The sequence below is a fragment of the Notamacropus eugenii genome, chromosome 5 (assembly GCF_028372415.1).
Source record: "Notamacropus eugenii isolate mMacEug1 chromosome 5, mMacEug1.pri_v2, whole genome shotgun sequence".
NCBI classification, from domain to species: Eukaryota; Metazoa; Chordata; class Mammalia; order Diprotodontia; family Macropodidae; genus Notamacropus; species Notamacropus eugenii.
Window position 1 is genome coordinate 192,191,136 of NC_092876.1, and position 23,448 is coordinate 192,214,583.

The 23,448-nt window shown below is 39.5% G+C and overlaps 1 protein-coding gene across 4 annotated transcripts in view; it reads right to left on the bottom strand.

Annotated features, from left to right (window-relative positions):
- The window catches only part of SPATA13 (spermatogenesis associated 13), a 362,537-nt gene that overhangs the window by 137,213 nt on the left and 201,876 nt on the right, over positions 1 to 23,448 (bottom strand). The window contains exon 1 of one of the 4 annotated variants that reach the window (XM_072611737.1): positions 11,671 to 11,903. The exons of 2 other annotated variants lie outside the window; for them this stretch is intronic. The gene's annotated coding sequence lies outside the window, so the exon portion shown is untranslated. Of the gene's footprint in view, positions 1 to 11,670; positions 11,904 to 23,448 lie in introns of those variants that run through there. One more of the 4 variants, XM_072611740.1, reaches the window with a different exon arrangement.

The following is a 23,448-nucleotide window of genomic DNA, read 5'->3' on the forward strand; positions in this document are numbered from 1 at the left end:
CTCCCATGGGTAACATGAGTAATGGTGGTAAGGCGATACAATGGCAGCCAGTCTTTATGATAATACTAGCTACTTGTATGCTGGAGATACAAAAAGATTCCTAATGGTACATTTTAGTTTAGTAATTAGGAGGCAAAATAAATACACTATGTTCATTCTTTCATGCTTTCAGTATATATTTAAAAACACTAGAGAAAATCAGACAGTGAGAATTAATTATTTTGCATGTTTTGCTGCACTATGAAATGGTGAAGGAAAAAACCCACAAGCTTACTTTTTCTTCTCTGGGGGAAAAAACTATTCTATTAATTTAACATGCATCTCATTAAAAAAAAAAACTGGCTGTACAATTAATTTGATCATACTAACGTCTGATGTGGAAAAGAAAAAATGAAATCTACAGATCAAAAAATTAATGTCGTAATTTTCCCACAGTTTTTAAAAATGAAAAAAAGGCTTATGTTGTTCCAAATTAGCTAAGTCTAACTCCCACATTCATTGAATTTGGTAACTCAAGTATGAATGTCATTCAGAATCATTGTTGAATGGTGTTTGAGTTAACAAATCTCTGTTGGGCTAAAATGTAGTCCCTAAATGTGAATGCAGGAAATTTTCTTCTTTTTATTAGACCCTACATCATAGTCCTCCTCTAATTTCTTTCTGTAGGGCAGTGAAGTGACCCTGAAATCTCAGAAGATTGTCCAAAGCAAAGTATAAGTTTGGCAGGGTCTGACAACCTGGAAAGGCTTCACAAATGAGCCCAGCAATGGACTACAAGTCTGCTGTCCAAGAGACCAGCCCAACTGAATCTCAGAAAATAGTGTAACACAGTGGAAAGACTTCTGGATGTAAAATCAGAATCCCTGAGTTCAGATCTCAGCTCTGCCATTTTATAGTGGTGTGACCTTGTATAAACCACTTACATTTGCTATGCTTTGGTTTCCTCATTTGTTAAAAAAGAGTGACCAAACTAGGGCATCTCTTTATTCCCTTCCAGTTTTAAATCCATGAGAATGTCAATGAAGAGAAACTCCTCATAAGACTGGCCATAAAATGATCAAAGGTTTTTGTTTTTGGCCACAGCATATTAGTAGAACATCTACTAAGTGACAAGAGAGTTATTATCTGCATCAGTTCAGGGATTATCCACATCAACAAAATCACTGATTCTGAACTACAAAATTATGTGATTAGAAGCACCTATTTTTGAAGTAAGATAAGGTTTCCAAAGATTTTTCTACTATAAAAAACTCTTTAAAAGAATAACTGAGAAAAAGTTAGTGACATCTACATTCTCGAAGATTTATCTGTTGCTTGAAAAAAATCTTATCTCTAAATTCTAGACTTTATGTTTATGTGCATATTCTAGGAAATGCGCATTCAAGGTCATCATGATTCAAGAAGACACCTTCTGACTACAAGAAAACAGAGACTGCTAGATCACTTTACAACAAAGGTTATCCTTATGTGTTTCCTTGTTTACTTCAAGGTTTGGTTTTATGCAGAAATGCTGGAAAGGTTGAGAACATGATATTGGACTGTTCTCTGATTATAGTACTATGTTTTACATCTCTCTAAACTCTAAGACAATTTTGGGCTTATTACTATTTCACGTCTTGTGAAGGAACATGGGATCACCAACAAGTTCAAACCCAGCCAGTCCAACAGCATAGAAATGAGGTGGAAAACTTGGGTGACTGGAAAGATGGTGGTGACCTCAAAAGAAACAGAGAAATCTGAATGGCCAGATGAATTAGGAAGAGGCAAAGATAGGTTCCATTTTGGACACGATGATTTTTAAGATGCCCATAATAGCATCAAACAAACAAACTTCTAGCACACAAATTAACTGAGCATGGGCTGGGTCACAGCAAACCTTTTTTTGAAGCTATACCCTATAGTCAGGAAGAAAAGACATAACACTACATAAAACCACAGATTCCACAATACTTAAAGAAAAGGAATCTATAAATTCAATGTGCACTCATTTACAGGACAAGGAAGCACACCCTGGAAGGACCACAAGCTGTTAAGTATTGATTAAAGGGAGAAACTATTGAATTCACAGAATCCAAAATTGGAAGGAACGTCAGAAGTTATCTAGCATTCTAGTTCAATCCAGATCTAAACAGGATCCCCTCCATATTTCCTAAAATGAAAGATTTCTCACTCCTCCCATTTTACAAGATAACAAAATCACAGAGAAAATCAAAGAATGTTCAAACTAAACAACAACCAACAAAACAAAAAATTTTAGAGATCACACAACACCCATTTGGGACAGACAAGGAAACTGAGACTTAAACAGGTTAAGGAATTTGCCCAAGGTCATACAGGTAAAAAATAGAAAAGTCAGAACTAGAACCTAGATTTCCTGACCCCCAGCACAATGAACTTTCTACAGCATTTCCTTTGCACTAGTAATCCCCCATGCCTAGAATGCTCTCCTTCCCCTCTGCCTCTTGGAATCCCTAGGTCTTTCCTGGTCCCTCCAGCTGGTAGAGGTTTCCCCTCTGAGGTTACCAATCCTTTTACTCTGTGTATCTAGCATTCACCTATTTATTTACATGTTGTCTCCTCAGTTGGAATGTGAGTTTCTTGAGGGAAAGGGTCTATTTTGTCTTTCTCTATATTCCCAACACCTACCATCAGACCTGATATATGGTAAGAACTTAATAAATACTTGTTGACTGACAGATATTCAGTAATGGAACCAGGATCAGAACTTGGGCCTTTTGACTCCTGGTTCATTAGCTACAGATTTTCTGGACCTCTTCCTGTCTTACCAGCTAAAAGGTGAATAGGAGGAAACTCTTTGAGATGTGGACAGTTTTGTAACCTAGGTATTATGTCTCCCAGGTTTAGAACCTCCATATTATCTATGATGTCTCACTTTCTCTCATCCCAATAACCAATCAAATGGCAAATCTTTTCATTTCTACCTCTATAATATCTCTTCAACTCCTCTCTCTATTCAACCCCTACTCAACCTCTTCTCTCCACTCACATAGCTACTTCAGGGACTCATCATTTCCCACCTAGATAATTGCATCTGGCCTCCTAAGTGGTCTCTGCCTCAAGTATCTTTCCAGGCAAAACCATATTCTACACTGATATCAGTGTGATTTTCCTTAATCACAGATTGGTCATGTCACCTCCCTATTCAACATACTCCAGCGGCTATCTATTACATGTAGGGCAAAATATAAACTCCTCTGTTTGGCTTTTAAAGACAATCACAACCTCTCTTTCTACCCTCGTTAGACATCATTCCCTCTCCTACATGCTGAGATTCAGCCAAGCTAGGGTTCTCTCTTTTTCTTACACACAACATTCCATTTCCAGGTTTCAAGCCTTTGTCCAGTCTACCACTCACACCTGGTATGAATTTCTTCCTTAGCTCCATGTCAGAATCCTTCTTTTCCTTCAAAACACAGCTCAAGCACCACCTTCTACATGAAACCATCTCTGAGACCCACAACTGCCAGTGCACTTTCTCCCAAAATCCCTTGTATTCAGTTTCTTTATATTTACTTATATTTCTTCTGCATATATGTATGTACTTGTCTTCCTCAACAGAATATAAGCTCTTAACAATTAGGATTATTTTATCCTTTGTATATGGATCCCTAGTACCTACCACAGTTCCTGGCACGTAGTAGGCATTTTAAAAATGCTAACAGAAAGCTTTGCCCCAAAGATGAGTTATGCAAAGACACCTCTCCTCATTCCTTTGCGTAGGTGGGAGATCCACAGGTATGAAACGTTACATAGAATGTCAGATTTCTTTCAATGCAGTGATTGAGCTATTTTTTTCTCTTTTTAAAAATCTTTTTTTCTAAGACATGGTTCTCTAGGAGGGTAGAGGGAAGGATTAAGGGGAAAATCAGGCAATATAAAAATAAATCAATTAAAAATTATTTTAAAAGCCTAACTGTTTGTTGATGCATTGATTTTTCTCTACAAGGTGCTTTTTCCCAAATTGTATTCTAGTTTCAAGATTACAGACCAGTGAATTAGGAAACGTATAATGTTGTCCTCCGACAGCAAGCATTACTTTAACACTCACACACAGGCAGACACACACACCCTTTACCCCATGGTTCCTCCTCTGAAAGCATCTCCCTACTCACTGCTTTGAAACTTTCCTGTTCCCACCTTTCATCAAAACACTGCCTGATTGGTACTCTCTGGACCTTGTCCTCTCAAAGTGACTTGAGGCTTCCCATACCACACACCCTCCAATAGCAACCAGTGCTCTGCCACTTGACACCTTCGCTCATGCCATTCCCTAACTCTGAAATGCCACATACCCCCTTCCCTCTTCTACACCACTCTGCCTGCCTGTTGATATCCTTCCAATCTTTCAAAGTCCTGCTCAAATGCTTCCACCTTCATGAAATCTTCCCAGATGCTCTCAGCTAGAAATCATCCTTCCTTCCTTACAAACTCACCTATTGCTTCCTAGGCATTTGCAGTTTTCCCTCCTACATCTTGACTTTCCCCATCACAGTTTCAATATATCATGGGTCAGCATAAGAAATTAAATGGGAATTTTGAGGAGAGTTTTGTGGAAGCTGCAGATGACACGAGAAGCCCAGGAAAAGACACAGAGCTTATGACCAAATACTTAACCCAAATTTTACAATAAGGTACTGCAAACACCCCATAAAATAAAAATTTCAGACTTCTTTGGTACCAAGGAAGAGCACCCCTAACTCATGTATGTCAACTTCCCTATAAGACTTTAAATTTAAATAATCAATTAAAAAGAATGCATTAAATGCCTGCTACATGCCAGGTGCTGTGCCCAGCTTTCAGGAATACAAAGACCCATGTGAAACATTCCCTGCTTAAAGAATTTATAATGTAACTGGGGGAGGTTACATGTACACATAGGAGCACAAATAAAATACGTACCAAAAAAAAGAAACAAGATAATCTTGGGGGAAAGGACCACCAGATGGGGTGGGGGGGGTCAAGAAAAGCTTCATGTAGAAGATGATATTTGAGCTGGGCCAGAAAAGAATCCAGGGATTCTAAAGCTGTCTCAAGTCAATATATATTTATTTGGTATCTATCCTGTTTGTATTTATCATGAATATTTATCTCCCCAGAATGTGAGCTCTTTGTAAGTAAGGACTGTCTCACTTTAGTATTTATATCCTAAATTTGCCACTGTTTCTCCCTAAGTGCTTAGCATAGGGCCATGCACATAGCAGAGTCTAATAGATTATTAATAAATGAATGAATGAAGGCAACTAGCTTGTGAAAGAAAGATAGCTGTACCAGTATGTTAATGGTATTGATAAGTTCATGGGAGAGGCTAACTCTTTCCTCCATCTCTCCCAGGAAAGATGCATACATATTGCCCATAAATATAACCCAAAGCAGTGATCTTAATGACTGAAAATTTCAGTCGACATAAGAATGGATTTTGATGCAGTTAGACTAGTGGGAATGAATTTGGGAGGAGTTAGGACCTTATGACACTACTCAAATTATAGCAGGTGTGTAGCCATTTGCTTGATCATTGTTATTTTCAAAATAAAAGCCTACAAAACACCTTCATGAAAATCCTATAACATAGTATATTACTGCCATTTTACAGATGAGGAAAATGAGGCTCAAATTAATGAACAGCTGTTCAAGATCACACAACCAGTAAATATTGGGGCTGGCATATGAAACAAGGCGTCCTGACTTCAAGGATGGTGCTATCCAGTTTCCACACTTTAATAGTTCACTTCACCATCTACCCATAGAGCATGTCTAGTTTCTGCTTATGAAGGGATCTATAACTTTCCCATAAGAAGTTTATAGGGGCCTGGGTTATGGGACAAGAGTTTTCTCTGACTTAGATTTATAGTCACTGAATGTTAAAATTGAAAGAGACGTTTAATATAGTCACAGGAGAAATACAGAAGTAGAATCTAAGGAAGGGCAATGGGGAAGTGTGGCCTACTGGAAAAAGCATTGAGGATTCAAACCTAGGTCAGGATTCTGGGTCTGCCACTTAGAAACTAGGCAACTTTGTAAGTCATGGCTGCCATCAGTAAGTGAAGGTGTGGAACTAGATAATTTTTTGAGCTCTGACCATCTTTCAATCCTGCATATGACTTCAGCAAGCTTCACTATATATGCATTCTCATTTAAATTCATAGAATTTCAGGATCTAGAATATAAAGGACCATAAATAATAATAGCTCACATTTAACATAATGCTTGAATGTTTGCAAAATACAATATTATCTTATTTTATCCTCACAATATCCCTGGGAGGTAAGTGCTATTATGATTTCCATTTCATAGATGAAAGAACTGAGACAGATAGAGGTTAAGTGACTTGCCCAAGATCACATAACTACTTTTTCAGGCCAGACTGAACTCAAGTCTTCCTGACTTCAGGTCTAGTACTCTATCTACCATGCAACCTAGCTTCTAAAGACATTTAATCAAATTTCATTTTATATAGCTGAGGAAACTGAGGCCCACGGAGATGAAGTGACTGGCTCAAACTAGCAGAAGACTTAGAATTTGAAGTGAAATCCTTTTATTCTAAATTCATGTTCTTTCCACCATCAGTTTGCATACAAGTTTGCATTAAAGTTTACAAATAATATTTCATTTGATACTTACAACAACCCCAGAAGTAGGCGCTATTATAAGCCCCATTTAACAGGTGACAGAAAACTGAAACCAAAACATAAATGACTTGCCCAGAGTCACACAGCTATTAAGCAGAATCTAAAGCAGTATCTGAACTCAAGTCTTCCTGACTTCCCATCTCTCCTCTGTATCAGTTTGTCAATACAGACAGGTACAGAATCCTTTTCTTTTTTTTTTTTATTCTGTTCCATTATTGCCAAACCCCTCAAGCATTCTCTGGGATACAAAGTCTAAGTGAGTTGTCCATACACCAAGCATGACTCTGTGATAGGAAAGGAAATGGACTAGATCAGGGGTGGGGAATCTGTGGCCTCTCAGTCACATGTGGACTTCTAGATCCTCAAGTGTGGCCCTCTGAGTTACTCTAAACTTCACAGAAGAAATCCCCTTAATAAAAGGATTTGCTCTATAAAACTTGGGACTCAGTCAAAAGGTCATACCCAAGGACCTAGAGGGCCACATGTGACCTCAAAGCCGAAGGTTCCCCAGCCCTGGACTAGACCCTTAACCTATGTGCTTAAAGTTTATTCATTTTCATCAATATCCAAATCAAATGAATGCTTGAGGATAAAGCAGAAGCATAACCTCCCCTGTTTTGACAGCTGTTGTTTTACTGAGGAGTTTGGCATAAAGGAGCTATATCTATCCCCTGAAATGAAGAAATACAATTCAAATTCTCCATATTACTTATTTTAAAATTAAAGTTTATTCATATGTATACGTGCATGTATGTATATATGTGTGTGTGTGTATATATATATACACATGTATAGGTATAAGTGTGTGTGTGTGTGTATATATATATATATATATATATATATATATATATATATATATATACATGTGTATGTGTGTATGTATATATATATATACACCAATATGTGTGCGTTATCTATGGAAAGCAATATAAATTTATCCTTTTCCCTTTTTTTCTTTCTAGAGTATTTTGCTCCTGCAATTTTGTGCTCCTGTGTCTGAAGATTTGTCTCAAAAAGCACTCCTAAAAACCATGTTGTATTTTTGTTTTTGTTTTTTTAACCTAGCAAAAGGCACCAAAAAAAATCTTTCAATTCAGTGAATTCTTGAAGCAAAAGTTTTTATTTCTCATATGGCACAAAGTGAACATATTGAATTCCAAGGTTAAAGTAATGGTCTGGGAAAACTGGGTTTCATTTATCACCCTACTATGGATAGCAGAGTGAAGTGATAAGGTGAACTTTAAACTGGGAGTCAGGAAGGCCTGGATTCAAATCCTACCTTTGACTCTTTCTAGCTTTGTGACCCTAGGTGAATCACTTAATCACTCTGTGATCTGGAGTCTGGAAGACCTCAATTCAAATCAAGTCTTAGATGCTTACCAGCTGTGTGACCTTCATCAAATCACATAACTGTCCTGAGTCTCAGTTTCCCCACATTAAAAATGAGGATAATACTAGCACCTACTTCCCATGGTTGTTGTGAGGAGTGATTTGCAAATCCTAAAACACTTATAAAAGCTAGTGATAATTACTGTTGTTATCTTAGGATTCCTAAAGGAATAGGGCTATTGAAGGCCATAGTCACAGTACAAAATGGAAATCAAATGCTACCTAATTGCTAGGACTTAATACAAAATGCTAAGGATTTTCCAAAACAAACAAATGACTATTAAAGCACCTGTTTATGGACTCAAACTATGATTTCAACATATAACATTCCCTTGGATGAAAGTCCAATGTTGTTCAGTTATGTCTGATTCTTCTTGACCCCATTTGGGGTCTTCTTGGCAAAGATACTAGAGTGGTTTGCCATTGCTTCTTCAGCTGTTTTTACAAATGAGGAAACTGAGACAAATGGGCTAAATATGACCTGTTGGGGGTCATAGAGCTAAGAAGTGTCTAAGGCTGGATTTGAACCCCGGATGAGGAGTCTTCCTGACTTGAGCCCAGAACTCTATCCACTGCCCCTCCCTCTATCTGCAGTTGCTTATAACTTAAAATCTTCAAGTTACTTGGGCACTATTGAGAATTTAAATGACTTGCTTTGGTTACCCAGTCTATACGTATGATTAACGGAATTTAAATTCAAGCCTCCCTGACTCTGAGGTTAGTTCTCTGTCTATTACCCCAGGCTGCCTCTTAAAAACTATAATTTCTTTGCTCAGTTACCATAGCCAGTTCCTCCTAAGAGACTCTCTAACCCAGTAAAGCCCAATAAAGAGTTGTCTCTCTTTTGTTTCCAGTGGCCAGAAGGGGCAATATTGTCCATGAGGAAGTAGCAGATAACTGAAAAGTTTGATTAATTGACAGTCAGTTTAGCCTGTGCCCCCTGGGGCTTCCTGGAGATACCAGGCATTCGGATTTCCCCACTCCCAGGAAAGGGCTAAATGCATATGTTATCTCCCAGAAATCCCAGTGGAAGCTGGGACCTCCAAGATTTCAATTAAGAGAACTAAAAGAGGATGGCAAATTGCTGATTAGTTAAAACTGTGGTAAACAAATAACCTTTTTTGGGGGGGAGGGGAGAACTATTGCATAGCAAAGCTAAATTTTAGCTCTCCCTAACTTAAGCAATTCTAAGCTATGGAAGAAAGATACTGCATTAAAATTTGGGGGGGGAAGGCGGGTGGGATACAGAGGGGGCCTGACAGCCACACTACTGGGTTAATTGCAAACAAATACCTTGGGCTTTTTTTTTTTAGTATGTTCTGTTTCATATAGCATTACCAAAATCCCTAAATAGATATCTGGAAGAAAATAGGTGACTGATTGGAAAGGGGTTAGTGAGAGCCAGGAATCTAGGATATGTGGGAGAGAACAGAGAGAAGGAAAAAACCAGTAGGGAAAATATTGAAACAAGGTGTGGTTTAGGATAAAGCAACAGGGTAAGCAGTGTAAAGGAATACATGGGAGGAGTAAGCAAAAAAAGATGAAAGGGACTGAGGGGAGGGGGGTCCTTTTGGGAAAAGGTAATCGGGGTGGAGGAGGAAGCAGAGAAACCATGGTGTGGGTAGCAGGACCAAAGAACAGTTAAACTGGGGGCAGGAGGGAAAGACATCAAAGGCAGCAAATAGGAAATCGATTGAAAATGGAAACACATTTTTATAGAGGGGCAGATACAGAAAGATGTACTAAGACTAATAAGGGTGGCCATGGGGGAGACAACACTGTTCATGGGAGGGAAGGGGAGAGAAGGACGATAGAACAGAGAAGGGAACAGCCAGCACACATAGGGGGCACTTAATTAAAAGGGAGGAGGGTGGAGCATAATGTAATGGGAATGTCTGAAAGACAGCAGGGTGGGGGCAGCAGAGGGGAACTGACTATAGGATGGAAGGGCAATGGGTATGGATTTTGTGTTTGGAATAAAGGGACAACAACAGAATTGCATAAAGTGCCAAGGAAGTAGAAGAGAAAAATATTGAGCATAGTAAAGGACAAAGGCATGAATGTAAGCATGCCAAGTAGTGGAAAAAGTAGAAAATAAATTCAAATTTTTATCATCATCTGTCACCATCGCTGCAAATGCAGTATAATGAATAGAGAGCCCCAGAGTCAGGATGACCTGTGTTCCAGTCCTGTTTCTGACTCAGTGGTGGTGTGACCTTGGGCAAGTTATTTGACTTCTCAGTGTTCTCAAGAAATTCTAAGACTGGAAGTCACAAAACAGGTGCCCATCTACATTAGTAGAAGGAGCTCCTTACCAGGAGCTCCAGATCTGGATGAAATTACAGATACTATTTTTAAAAAATCAGATTAGTGAAATACTCAAAGGGTCAGTAACTTCATCAAAGCATTCTCTTCCACCAAATCGGATGCAACCCTGGGAAGGAGTTGCTTGAAGCATCTTGTAACCTTAGGAAGTCACTTAATCTCGCTGAGCCTCAATTTCCTCATCTGTAAAACAAGGGGAGGGGATTGGATTGGATGACCTCTGAGGTTCCCTCCAGCTCTAGAGAGCTGTGATTTTATAATTTCAAGTTCACACACAGCTAGTAAGATTGAGAGGCAGGCTTTGAAGTCAAGTTTTCCTGACTCCAAAATTATTGCGTTAAAAACTAACTCCTACCAGCAAGGTTTTTATTTTGTTTTGTTCTGGGCACGGTCCCAGGCGATTTAACTTTGCACAGTCAAGTGGCTGCTCAGCCAGCAGATCACCTGAGGTCCCCCTGACCTTGGAGGCAATGTTAAGCTTGATATTTTCCTTCGGGTTATATAGCAATCTTCTCATCTTACAGAGAAAAACTGGACTAACTTAGTTTCTTCGGATGTTAGGAAGAGTATGTCCCCTGTCCGCCTTATTTTCTCCTGAAATTTACCAGACTTACTAGAGTTCTGAGGAGAGGGGGAGGGGACATTGACTTTAGCAGCCAACCTCTCCCACGTATCTCAGTAGTGACACCGCTGAGGTCCCCGGTACTGAGGGAGGCCCGTCTGACCCCAGTTATTCAGTAAGTGGTCTGTTTCTTCTCCCAGTTTCCCACCACTAAGAAGACAAAGGGGAGAAAACAGCCGCAACTAGAGAAAATCTGGAGAAGTTTTCATGCTCACCCCCACGCCTCCAGGCACCACCCCAGGCCCGAGTTTCTGGATGGCCGCACACTTGAATTGGGGAGTGAAGTTTTATCACAATAGCTAAGCAATCAACCAAGTCGCGGAGCCAGCCGACGCTCCCCAGCCTAGCAAACAAATTCAGTCCCGGCTCCGGCAAGACTTCTACCGGCTACCGGGGAAAAGGGAGATGGAAAGCGCCTGCCCCCCAAACAGGTGGTCCGGAGGACCGGACCGCACCTTCAAGCAGCCGGAAGGGTGGAGCATGTCCATTATCTTTCGATCTAAACCGTCTTAATTCTCCTCGGTCCCTCAGAGTCCATATCTGACGGAGTCTAAGTGAAAGTGCATGAATGGGTAAGGGAGGCATGCCCCAAGGCGTCAGTTACAGCCACCCAGACACAGCCTGGTCATGTCAGTTTCCTGGAGAGGAGGAACAGGGATGAATTACCCGCTCTTGGCTCAACCTTACCTCTTCGCAGAGCCCCCAGAGAAACTCCCACCAGAGCGCACAGACCGGGGCACGATCTTAACGTTTAGGGCAGTTTCTGGAAGGCAGAAGATGTCCCAAGCGGTGCCATGCCAGCCGAAGGCACTCACGGGCGCCGCCGGGGCTGGCTTTCCCCTCCCGAGCCCGGGCGCAGGACTATCGCTCAGGGTTTCCAAAGCAATGCTGCAAGCTGAATGCTGGGCGGCCTGCGGGGCCCGGGCGCCCTAGCACCAATCAGGGGCCTCAGAGCCTCCCCACGCCGGCCAGGGGGCGGGGCGGCTGCCCAAGAAAGAGCCGGGCCGAGCGGGAGGGAGAAGAAACTGGCAGCCCTCAGATTTGGTGGCCCCCGCGCTCGCGGCCGCAGGGAGGAGAAAAGGAGCCAGCCTCCCGCGTTGGCATAGTAACCGCCCCTAACTTGTACCCGAGCTACTCTTCAGGATGGGGGTTGAGGGGGGAGTTCACTCCAGGCCAAGGCAGCACGGCCAGGCTTTCCTTCGGCTTTGCCTGTTTGGCAACTGGGGAAAAGGAAAGGGTGGGTAGGTTTAAATCTGCGGATTTTCCCTACGGCCAAGGACCGAGGCTTGTTTGGAGTTTTTCTCTGATCCAAAGTTCTGAGTCTTCTCTGGGATCGGCGATGGCAAATCATATTGGGTGTACATGCACATGTATATACGTACAGAGATACATGTACATGTCATAACAAATCCAAATGTGTAAATGCATAGGCACGTGCACATGCCTATACATATTTATGTATTTAAAGAATACATTCATGTACATGAATGTAGTGTATATGGAGGTTCCTTGTGTGTATTCACATGCATATATACAGATAAATGTAAGTGTATGGATATATAGATAAATATATATCCTTTTTATATCTATAGAAATAAAGGTAAATAGAGATAGAGAAACACAGAGAGGCTAAGCAAAATGTTCTCTATCGTTCACAATATATTTTGTGATCCCACAAATTCTAGTGAATCTAATTAGAAAGCATTTATTACCTACTAAAGCACAGGTACTGTTCCAGGCACTGGGGATACACCGGCCAAAAGAAGAAGGAAGAGGAGGAGACATTATTCTTAAGGGGTTTCATTATTTGCAAGAAAACAGCATATACATAAATTTATACAAAATATATACATGGTATTTTTGGAGATAGAGGGCAACAACAGCTGAGGAGGAATCAGGAAGGAATCATCTAGGTGCCTGAAAGAAGGTCTAAAATAAGTAAATAAGCCTATTACATATTCATACACATACATATGAAGCATAGTATTCTAAATTATCTAAAAAGTTTATCACGAATAACAAAAACTAAGGAAATAACATGTATCTTCAAATACCTAGTTTGGTATGCACTTTGAACTTAAAAAATATATTTCTACATGGCAATCTACTGAATTTTAAACAATCATTGAGATCTTAATTGTTTATAATTTTAACAATTCTTTGGAACCTTTATTGATTGGCCAAGTGTTTTTTTTAAATGCAAAAATATAAATTCATTTCTTTCCAGGGCTGCTTTATCTGCCTTTAAAGAGCACTTGGGAGCCATGATCAATCTGTCTAGTAGAGAATAAACTCCAGAGACCTGACCCCTTGTCCTGTCTGTCTTTTTTTTTCTATCCCAGTGCCTAGCACAGTACACCGTGGACATACTACTGGAAGAAATTAATTTTATCAGTCTTGACATTTTTCACTATAAACAAAACCAGAAGACAAAAGTAATTTATAACTTCATGGAAGAATGGCTCACAGACCAGTAAAGGAATTGTACCCAACGGGCAATGGAGAGGCAACTAGCATCTGTGAGCAAGCTGCATGTTAGAGACATGTGAACAGGTGCATGTTGCAAACCAGGAAATTCACAAATTTCACAAACATTCATCAGAGAACTGAGTGAAAGGGGTAAGAATGAGGGACAGTTAAGGGGCAGCCCATATGTTCCATGAAATCTAAAGAGAACTCAAGGGAGACTCCCAACAGGTTGGGTGGCTCCCTGTGATAGATTTGTGAAAGGAATGGATGAAACTCACATAGCACAGACAGGCATAGGTGACACTGGACAAGGTCCTTCATTTCTGTAAGCTTTAGTTTCTTTATCTGTAAAATGATAGACTTTAAATCCTTTCTAGGTCTGTCTTTAGTATGATGATGGTTTGCAACCTGCATTATTGGAGAGACACTACAAAACACAGATCCATATTGGTGCTGGACAATACGAATAATTAACATTGCCTCTTAGTGGCTTTGTGGCTGTTTGCCTGTACAGCAGTAGGATTATTAAAGTAAGAGTCAAGATAGTTTGATTATTGTCTGTGTTTAACTGTCACCTGGCTGTCACCTTAGATAAGTTACATCAAATATCATTATAATGAATAAATATAATAAATAAATACAATGAATAAAATTAATTATAAAACAAAGTTGACTAAAGGATCTCTAGGATCTTTTCCATGTCTAATATTCTATGGTGATTATTTCTGGGTGTGATTTGAAGAACTTCTCTTGAATAAGAACAACAAAGTCCCAAACACCTATTATTAAAAGAAACTGACCTTTCTCTTCTTCACTGACTCATTAGTTTGTCAGCCAGGACTCAAAGAGACTGTAAGAACGCAAATCTTTTAGTCCAAGGAGTTCTTAACCTTTATGCCATCATGCACCCCATTGGTGGAATCTACAGAGTCCCTTCCCAGGACAATGTTTTAAAATATAAGTAATAAATAAAATGCCAGAAATGCTACTTTTCAGTTTGAGGTTAGTGAAAATAAGGATACACAAGCATATGTATATGTACATACATATATATTTCCCCCATCCAATTTCATAGACTCCCTGAAATCTATCAACAGATCTTTTGGGGGGCCTAAGAACCCAGGCTAAAAACCAACCAATCTAGTCCAACTGATTAATTTATCAGATAAAGAAACAACCTTCTAACAAACTTAAGAAGTGCAAGGTTGGCCCCACAGCCAGAAATAGCACACTGCAATTCAATACAGACAGCATTTATGAAGCACTTACTGTGTTCAGAGTGCCATGCTGAATGTCAGAGAGGGTACAAAGCTTAAGATTCTTGCTCCCTCTGAATTTAGTAGGGAAACAACAGAGATAGATAGCTACAACGGAGAGAATGCACATGTGCCTTACTGAGTTAAAGCAAAGTTACATGACGGCTTAAACAAAGAGATGGTTTCTAACTATTAGCATCCCAGGAAGGCTTCATGGGTGTCTTTTAAATATGACTTTTAAGGATAGATTTAAAACTAGGCAAAGAGAGGAAGGGAAGGCATTTCAGAAATAGGGAATGGGCTGAACAAGGGGATGGAGGGGTAAGAATGCAGGCATGCATTGTGTTTGGGGAGATTTGAAGGAGGGGGATGGCAAAAAATAGTTCAGTTTGGCTAGAGAATACATTTGATGGAGGTGAGTATTAATATAACTCTGGAAAAGTAGGGTGATAGCGGACATTAGAGAGCCTTGAATACCAAAGAGGTTTGAACTTATTGTATTAGGTTATTATATTTATCATATAATAATATAGACTTACATATAAATAATAGACTTATTATGTTAGATTATTATATTAGATTGCCCTCTATCTCAGAGAAGGGGGAGGGAATGAAGGAGGGATAGAATTTGGAACTCAAAATTTTAAAAAAATGTTACAATGGTTTTAACATGTAATTGGGGCAATAAAATATCAATAAATTAAAGAATGCCCAAAGACCACAAATGGGTTACAGCACATTATGAATGAGGAATTAAGTAGAAGAAATGATATAAAGGATATTATCAGAGAAATGTATGACAGAATAATATCAACTGGTCATATAGTGACAAACCAAACCACATGTTCCAATGGCATCTGGGTTCAGCATTAAGAGAATATAAAGAAAGTCTCCAGCATACTAGGTGGATTTATGGGAAGATATGGATAAGAGCAGCATAGAATGAGTAGGCAAGTAGACTCAAACCTCTACCATGGGAGAGAGTACCCACACTGATAAGCTCATTGATCCATTGGAATACTAGAGTACAGAACAGAAGTTGATATGTTGTTGGGATATCTGGAATATCTGGAGCTCAGAAGGGAGTTTGGGGCTAAGAGTTATAGATTTAGAAGTCACTTGCATAGAGATAATTTTTGAGGCAAAAAATTTTAGTACAATCAATACAAATGGAATTTCTCCTTTAAATTGATGAACTTATTTTGATATTATTCCTCCTCAGTGGGCAAGTAATGACAAGTTCAAATATTCTGAGATCATAGATATTCTATAAACCAGTCATCTCTAGTATGACTTTCTTAAGGATTGCATCCATAGAGATTAGAGTTAAAATAGTATCTGTATACATCATGAGTTCAAATCCTGTCTCAAAAACTTACCATGTGATAAATTCAATTCAATACAATATGTATTTAATAAATGCCTACTATGTGCAACACAAAAACTGAAATTCTGTACTATTACCATCCAGGCAGTTATTTTTTCCCCATTCTTTTCTTTACTTATTAAATCATTCAGTGGATCATCAAACCATAGGGAAATAGAAGTGAACAAGGAATTATGCTTGCCCTTACAGAGTGACACAAAGGGAGATAGTATAGAGATAAATGTGATAAATTTAATTAGAAGGGAAATAGTACATAAGTCAAAGGCAAGAGAGATGACTGGAAAGTAGGGAGAGACACAGGAAAAGTTCATGGGAATAGTTGTGTTTAAGTTGTGAATTGCAAAACAGGTGGGATTTTTCTTTTTAACGTATCATTTATTTATTTTAAACTTTAAAAAATTTCTTTTGAGTTTCAAATTCTCTCCCTCCCACCAACCCTTCCCTCATGCATCAAGAAAACAAGCAATATGATATTAATTATACATGTGAAATCATGTAAATATATATTTTCATATTAGTCATATTGGAAAAAAAGCAGGAAAATTAAAGTAAAAAAAATCATACTTTACACTCAGAGTTCATCAGTTCTCTCTCTGGAGGTGGATAGCATTTTTCATCATGGGTCCTTTGGAATTGCCTTGGATCATTATCTTGACCGTAGTAGTTAAATCTTTCACAGTGGATGTCATTACCATAATGCTGTTTTGGTATACAATGTTCTCCTAGTTCTGATCATTTCACTTTGCATCAATATTTATAAGTTTTCCCAGGTTTTTCTGAAACTATCCTGTTTGTCATTTCTTATAGCCCAATAGTATTCCATCACAATCACATACCACAACTTATCTAGCCATTTCCTAATTGATGACCATCCCCTCAGTTCCCAATTCTTCAACAATTAAGTGGGATTTTAACAAGTAGAGAAGAGGGCATTCCAGACAAAGGTAATTTTGACCAAAGATCCCAAAGCAGAAAGTATGGAGTGTGTTCAGGGAATGACTAATCCAAGTTGACTGGAGTGTAGGGTATGTTTAAGAGAGAAGAGAAATAAGAATGAAAAGAAGGGCTTGGGGAGAGCCCAAGGCAGGGCCTTGAATGACAGGAAGAGTAATTTGGGCTTTATTCTGTAGGCAACAGAGAGCCACTGAAGATTTCTAAGTGGAATAAAAAATCAGAAGTCTTTTTTAGGAAAATGATGGCATTTTCTAAAATGGATTAGAAAAGATGAAAATGATTGCACATATATAATCTATGTCAAATTTCTTACTGTCTTAGGGAGGAGAGAGGGGAAGGAATGAGGAAGAAAATTTCAGACTCAAAATCTTATTAAAAAGTGAATGTTAATAACTATCTTTACATGTAATTGGAAAAAATAAAATACCATTAAAAAAAAAAAGAAGGGACCTTGGAGTTCATCCACTAGGGTTTCTTTACCTGGAGATTGTTAATAATAAAAACAATAACAATAATAACTGTGTTTCAGTATATAAAACGATGAAGACTGGAATGGCTAGGTAAATTAAGAGACTACTAGAATAGTTTAGGGTACAAGTTGTTACTTATCTTGTCGAAAACCACTTTAGCAGTCTTAAAATATCTGAGACCTTTTCTCAAAATAATATTTTTAAATGCATAAAATAAAATACATAGGATTCCAAAGAATACTAATTGAATTGAAATACAATTATAAAAACAGTAAAAAAAAAAAAAAAGTTCCCTGACCCCAGGTTAAGAACCTTCTGCTCTAGCGCTAGGCAAATAAAAGATAAAAAACCAATAATTAGAGGCTGAACTTAGGTGATGGCTGTGGGACTGGAAGATTTCCCCAGACCACGTGTGAACTGCAGAATTTGGGTAAACCAGAGAAACTCCAAGTGGTAGCCTAAATAGTACTTTGCTCACAACCTCTGCAAGGAGGGTATACTAATAATACTATCTATTGCCATTTTCTAAATGAGAAAACCGACTCATATGAGTTAAGTGACTTGCCCACCATCACACAGCTCTCTTTTAATTCCAAGTCAGAGGCTTTTTCAAAGGCCGGGTCTCCTCTCAAAAAGAGAATCAGGTCCCAACTCTACCACGTAACTTTGGACAAATTATTTAACCTCATTCTCTCACCTATAAAACTGGGTTTTCTTTTTCATTACTTGCCTCACAGAGTTGTTAGGAGAATTAAATGAGAAGCCCTTTTAAAATCAGGTTGGTTATAATCCTTGACATGTTCAGCAAGCAAAGGTCCAGAACAGCTTTTGTGGGATCACTAATGATCTGCTCTCACACCATGGTACCCCCAGAAGGCACAGAACCTCCTAGGATACGCACAATGGGCCATAGGCTAGGTGACAGCAGGTTACTAGAGTACCCGGCAATTATTTTCGCATTATTATGTATACCCATGTTGCCTCAATCTCAGGATGTATTAAAGATGCCCTAGAGTAATGAGGTGAGAGGAAGGGAAGATTGAGTGGGATTCTAGGTAGAGGCTCCCTGAGCAATAGCTCTGGCTGCCCTTGGGGCAATAAGAACCTAGCATTTAAAAGAGAAGATACATTTATGCTAATTACAAGGTTCAAAGAACAAGGAGATAAGAGAATTGACTTTGGAAACTGCCCCTACCCTTACTCCCCTACTCTGAGAAATGTTTCCTGTGCCATTTTTTTTTGTTCAAGTTGTTTCAGTTATGTCCAACTCTTTGTAAACTCTTAGGTTTGGGATTTTCTTGGCAAAGATCCTGGAGTAGGATCTATTTCTTTTGCCAGTTCATTTCACAGATGAGGAAACTGAGGCCAGAGACACACAGCTAGTAAGCATATGAGGCCAGATTTGAACTCAGGAAGATGAGTCTTCCTGATTCCAGGCCTAGCAGTCTACCTTGGTACTACAGCAGCTAGCTGCCCTGTGTCACTTTTAGTTATTTCTAAAGTAGACAAACTTTTTTATAAAAACAAAAAATTACATGCAGTATATAAGTGAAAATGGCCAAACAAAATTGTTAAGTTATTAGGATGGGAAGTACACAGGTATCTGTCTGTATAATGGAAACAAGACCAATTCTCTGATCAGTCTATATAAATCTATAAAGTAGCAAGAATCTTTTCTTACTCTTTGTTATGATAGACTAACACTGCCCATTGTTGCTCCTTTTATATAACTGTGCCAAAAAGGTTGGTCAACAGTCCTACCACCTGGACCTCAGGTACCACTTACCAGTCCTTCTAAACTATGTCACCTGTATTCTGTCGATTCTATTCATGTGGTTCCCATCAGAACCTGCATTCTGGTCTGGGACCCTGGGCTATGGTAGGGAAGCTCTAGCTCATTTTGTCCAGAATCAGACCACAATAGTTTCCTAGGTATTTACAAATTAGACCACTAGGATGGCATTCTATTTTAAGTTCCCCTTTATGTTTCATCTTCCCTCACTGGAATATAAATTCTTGAGGTTAAAGGACTTTCTTGTTTAGTCTAGTGCTTAGCACAGTGCTTGGTACACAGTAAGTACTTAATACATGCTTTTCTGTTCATTTGTTTATTCATTCATTTCATCTAATCTTAGATGCTAAACAGAGTTGGGCTTGGTTAATAACTTGGATGGAAATACCTAGTTCTATAAGCTTAAAAGGAAGCATGGTACAATGAAAAAGAATACTGCACTTGGAGTCAGAATACAGTTTAAATCCTACCTCCGGAGATTCACTAGCTTGGACAAGCCACTTAACCTCAATGAGCCTTGTTTCCTCATCTTTAAAATGGAGGAGATGTTATATTTAAGGAATAGCAAGGAGGCCAGGGTCACTGGAATGCAGAGTACATTGTGGGGAATTCGTTGTAAGAATAAGAGAAGTCAGAGGGAGCCAGAGTGTGAAGGGCTTTGAAAGCCGGAAGCTTTATACTGGATCCTAGAGTTAATGGGGAGTCACTGGAGTTTATTCAGTGGGGGAAGGGGGAGTGGCATGGTTAGATCTGCATATTGGGAAGATTAATCTGACAGCTGATTGGGGGAGGAACTGGAATCAGGAGAGACTTAAGGCAGGGAGACAAACTAGCAGGTTATTGCAATAGGTGTGAGGTGACAAGGTTCTGCACCACAGTGGTGGCAGGCTCGGAGGAGAGGGAGTATAGATGAGAGATGAAACCAGCAAGAGAACAGCAGCCCTGTTGATTTTTGTGGTGATTTACTTTTCCTGGCAAGAGTAGAAGAACCCAGACTATCACCTCCATGCCAGATTATTATCTGAAAAAAACAAAGATTGTAACAGTTATGCTGTTAAAAAATAATAACAGCAACAGGAAGCAATACAGAGCCTGTCTTATTAACCCACCTCATCTCAAGACCATAGATGAGATACCCTACAGAGGCTCAGAGGTCATAAACAACCAACCCAGAACTCAAACCCAAATCTGCCAACTCCAAAATCAACCGTCTTTTTGCTGCACTGTCCTGTTGATTTTTCTCAAACTGAATTTTAGAAAGACATACACGCACACACACATGCACACACACACACTGAGCACATCACACTATACCACCACCATACTTCCCTAAATCACATTCACTTCCTTTCTTCATTGAAGCATATGCTGGAATACCACCCTTTTATTTAGTTGGTCCTTATCCTGTTCTAAGCATTTTTATTCATTACTTCCCCTCTGTGGTCATTAATATAAAGAATGAACTTCACCTTCTACATGAAAGGAATTGAGGGGAGTTAGGTAGTGCAGTGGATATAACACCAGGCCTGGTTCGGGAAGACCTGAGTTCAAATCTGACCTCAGATACTTAGTAGCTGTGTGACCCTGGGCACGTCACTTAACTCTGTTTGCCTCAGTTTCCTCATCTGTAAAAATGAGCTGGAGAAGAAAATGGTAAATTTCTCCAGTATCTTTGCCAAGAAAACCCTAAACACGGTTAAGAAGAGTCAAATACAGCTGAACAACAACAAAGGAATTGGAAGAGACCTCAAAGACCATCTAAGTCCAATCCTCTCCTCATACAGAGGAGGAAACTGAGGCCCAGAGAGGCAAAGTGATCTATCAAAGATCATGCAGATAAAAGCAATAGAGGTGGGATTCACTGCCTTTGTATGAAACCTTTATTCATTCCTTGACTGCTAGTATTTCTCTTTGCCAATAGGACAGTTAGGGGTTATGCACAGAGCACCTGACCTGGAGTCAGGAAGATTCATCTTTATGAGTTCAAATCCAGCCTCAGATGCTTACTAGCTCTATGACCCTGGGCAAGTCACTTAACCTTGTTTGCCTCAGTTTCCTCATCTGTAAAATGATCTGGGGACGGAAATGGCAAAGCACTCCAGGATCTTTGCCAGGAAAACCCCAAAATGGGCTCACAAAGAGTCAGCACAACTGAACAATAACAACTCTTTGGATTCATTTTACATGTATTTTGTATATATGTATGTGTACATGTTATCCTCCTCATAATACAGTAAAAATTCCTTGAGAACAGTGAATGTTCACTTTTGTCTTTATAGTCACAGCACTTAGCACATGACTGACACATAGTCATATTTGTCAAATGAGTATTTTTCAATTTATTGATTACTTAGGCATTCCTTCCATGATTCTGGAGGAGAAAATAAGACTGATGACTGCATAGTTCTGCCTCACTAAAATCCAATTTACTTGCAAGTCAAGATACTGCCTTCCTGATGTCATTGGCTCTCTTTGAGAATGAACAATGAACAAGAAGAAGAAGCAGCCTCCAAAACTTTCTCATCCTATCTGATTTTTACCCATGTTATTGAATGGATTCTCCATAGAGGTCCTACTCAACACACCTTTCATCTAGGGCTTTTCACAATGGCATACCAGTGCAGAATTCAGACAGCCCATCTGTAATCTCTCATTCCTTTCACATGACCAGATCATGTCCTTTCCAGATCATATATTTTCTTGATGATGTCCTTCAAGATCAGCTTTTTTTTTAATTATAGCTAGATACATATAAAATTATATTTGACAATATAAATATTAAATAATATAATAATATTATTTAATGTTCTGTCCCCAAAATATATTAGGCATCACAAAGAACTAGGAAAAAGACAATTCCTACAATCCTGAAGTTTATATACTAAGCCAGGGGTGGGGAACCTGGGGCCTCAAGGCCATAGGTTCCCGACTTCTGTTCTAAACTATTCTAAATGGATTAAGCCCTTGGCATGAATTCTGGCACCTTATTATTGTATTGGTACTTCATAGTTTGTTCCTAATCTTACCATTCTGCTGAAGTTACCAATGATCTGTTAATTGTCAAACCCAGTGGTCTTTTCTCAGTCCTCATTCCCCTTGACCTCTCTGCAGTTTTGGACACTATTGATCACCGTCTCCTCCACAATACTCTCTTCTCTCTAGGTTTTCAGAACACCACTTTTTCCTGGTTCTCCTTTTCTATCTATCTGACCACTCCTCAGTTTCCTTTGCTGGATTTTCACCCAGATCACCCCCTCTAACTCTAGGTTCCCTGGTTCTGTCCTTGGTCTTTTGTGCCCTCCAAGTGACTTCCCTTGGGGATCTCATTGGCTCCCATGGACTTAATTATCATTTCTATGCTGATGATTCTCACTATCCGGCCCCCACTTCACTGCTGACCTCCAATCTCACATCCCTAATTGCCTTCCAGATATCTTGAACTAGATGTCCAATAGACATCTTGAACTCAGTATTTCATTTTCTTTGTCCCATCCCTCCCCCAACCTTCTCTATTATTGTAGAGGGCAACACCAACCTCCCAGTCTCTTAGGCATGCAATTTAGGTGTCCTCTTCAACTCCTCACTACCTCTCCCCTCCCCATCCCTGATCATCACCCCCCCCTTCCAGTCATATTTAATCTGTTGCCAAGGCCTGTTGATTTTGCCTTCAGAACACCTCCTGAATATGCCCCCTTCTCTCCTCTGACAGTGCTACCACTCTAATGCTGGCCCTAATCCCCTCCTACCTGGATGGCTGTTGGTGGGTTGGCCTGCCTTAAGTCTCTTCCAGTCTAATTCATCCTACATTCAGCCACCAAAGTGATTTTCCTATAGCATACTTTCTGCCATGTTACTCCACTTCTCAATCAACTCCAGTGGCTCTCTATTGCCTCCAAGATCAAATACAAAATGCTTTGTCTGGCATTCAAAGACCTTCATGGTTTGTTTCCCCTCCCCCTCCTTCCAGCCTTCTTTTATTTTACCTCCTGGCGCTCTTCAGTGCAATGACCCTGGTCTTCTTGCTATTATGAACAAAATACTCTATCTCTTGGCTCTAGGCATTTTCTCTGGCTATCCTCTATGGCTAGATAATTCTGCCTCCTCATCTTACCTCCTTGGCTTCCTAGAAGTCTTAAC